Genomic DNA, 2728 nt, shown 5'->3' with positions numbered 1-2728 from the left:
GATTTTCTACACATCAGGTGACGGCGCAGTACACAGCGAATGTTTTCCCAGAAAACGGCGAGTAAGTTTTCCTATAATTTCAAGATAACAGGACATGCGCAGTAACAAGGTCAGTCGTCTGTTGTTGTGCAGGGTTGCATACCACACCGGCTGTCACTATCCAACTGGGTGACACGTCAGTAGAAAATTAAATGGGTTGCATCCAGAGAAACGTGTGCGTTGTTCAGTTTTCTGATCGCGACTACAAGCAGAATAAGACACAAGAAAACTAAGAACAGAGGGAGAAGAATTTAAATGTTTAGACCTTTTTCAACTCTTACAAAAAATACACTTATACGTAAAATATGAGATGGTGGTGACTGTTATAAAATCAACGTAAAGTGATGAAATTAATGACTGAATTTTTGTGATAATTTAGAAAAAGAACATGTTACAATCTGATCAAATAACATCAACACACGTAAAATAATTTCGAGACTTTAATTAACTTTTTTAATATAGAAAAAAAAACAAGTTCCACCATGGAACACAAGAAAACCAAATTTGACCACAGCGCGGCTTTGATCAATAGCAATAATAGACTAATTTTATTTAATTTTTTTTTTAATTTATGATACAATTAATACAACTTTATACAGGTATCTTAATATTTATATGTACTAAAAAAATCAATAGTTATTTTAATCCACAAAAAGACTGATGCTAGGTGTAATAGATTTATTTTAAACATAAATTGAAAAAAAGTAATTGCGACATATACAAAAGTTTCACAAATAAATAAGGTAGATTTACTTTAAATTACATAGCATATTTAAAGGATAAAAATCATTCAACAATATGGTTAACTATCGCTTCTCAGCTGGATAGCTGCTGCTGCGACACCTTGTCGGAAAGTTGACTCTGTCACTTGCAGTCCGTATGCGGACGTGCTATACTCTTCAAGATTCTCCATGGTTTAGACTTGAATTATGTAAATGACGTATATTATACACGATAAATAATTATATTATTACATAATGTCCGTACGTAAAATATAATTATGCAACTTTTATGTAACTGTTTAACCAATGTTAGTTAATCCTTACCAAATATGGACAATACACGTGTGAACAAAGCTCCGATTCGGTCAAACCACCTATGGTCTAAGCACCGTTAGTCAAGGGTCCGCCTACCTTATATATATATATATATATATATATATATATATATATATATATATATATATATATATATATATATACAAATGATAGAAGAAATACTCAATGTGATTAGATTATTTGTTAACGCATTAGATCTTAATTAGGGTTAAGCGTAGGGATAAGGATTAGGAGTTAGTGGTTAGAGTTTAGAGGTTAGGTTCAGAAGTTAAGAAAGTCAATAAAAAGAGTAATCAATGAAAAAACGCAACTTTATTTTTTTTTAAAGGAGAAGGGTATAGCTCTGCTGCACACTATTTAACAACACGTTATCCAAAAATTAAAGATGCAAGATTACAGAAATTTTATTGGAGTGTCAGCAACTGATTTTAAAATAATATTATAAATGAGAGTACGGGGTCTAAGACATCAGGTTAGTTTAGGTTAGCCTGTCGCCCCTCCTGGAACTTAGGCTGCTGACAAGAGATTGCCGGGCGTCTCTAAGACATTACCCAAACACTTTTACCCTACCCCCAACATGCAGTAGAATTCACCCCTCCCCACCCCCACCTCATAGTAGCCATTTCCTCAGTCTTCTGTCACTTTACGATATTAAGTGACAGAAGAAGCGTTTTATTTTCTGATGTGCCTTCTCAGAATTTTATTTCCAATTTAATAAAATCAAATGAATATTATAAAAAGAAGAAAAAGACGTTTAATAATTTAAAAAACACCATTTACTACTTGAATGGAGGAGAATGTTTTGCTACAATGCTTCTATATTTTCTGTCTTTGAAGTCAAAGTGTTTTATAACATACAATGCTTCGTTGCTTGCTTATATCCATCTGGAACAGCTTGTATTATTTGAAGTAATAAATATTTGTCTGCCGGATCGCCAAGTATTGAGATCGGGTTATAACTCTACACGTTTTATGTCGCATTTAAAAACCTAAATAATTATAACTTGTTATTATTCAATTGTACTTATTAAAAAATTATGTTTCTTTGGTAGAGAAGTTATAAATTTCAAAAGTATGTTCCCAAGTAATCAATATTAGTAGGCCTACTATATTTGAGTTACATTTTGCTATAAGCTGCATGCGCTCCATCTGAAAATTAAAACATTGAATGATTTCCTTCAGGAGCAAAAAAAAACTTGTTCCAGAACACAAAAAGGGACGTGGTTTTGTGCCCTGCAATCTAGAAGATGTTTATTTATCCAAAACATGTTTAGTATACATTTAAGTAGGTCAAGTCAACTCTAACCCTAAGCGTAAACACGGTGTTAGACACGCATTTCATGATAACTTCAAATGATATTTGAACAATTATTGCCATTGTTAGATTTGTTTAAATTTAAAATAAGTCCCGGCAGGTTTGTTCTCTGTCTAGACAGATCCATTATGATTTATAATATTCATTTTGCAGATAAGTGCAAGAAAAAGGCAAATATTAAATATATATTTGCCTTTGAAGTGATATCTCTAACAGTTGACTTTAACCTTAGTCTGTAAAATATAAGCAAGCTTATAGTTTAGTCGTGAATAGTTTAACGCTGCAGGTTAATTACCCAAGGCAATTTTTCACGTAT

Source organism: Physella acuta, unplaced genomic scaffold (genome assembly GCF_028476545.2).
Source record: "Physella acuta isolate Inbredline_101_S28 unplaced genomic scaffold, ASM2847654v3 ptg000475l, whole genome shotgun sequence".
NCBI lineage: Eukaryota > Metazoa > Mollusca > Gastropoda > Physidae > Physella > Physella acuta.
This window is presented reverse-complemented; position numbering follows the sequence as displayed.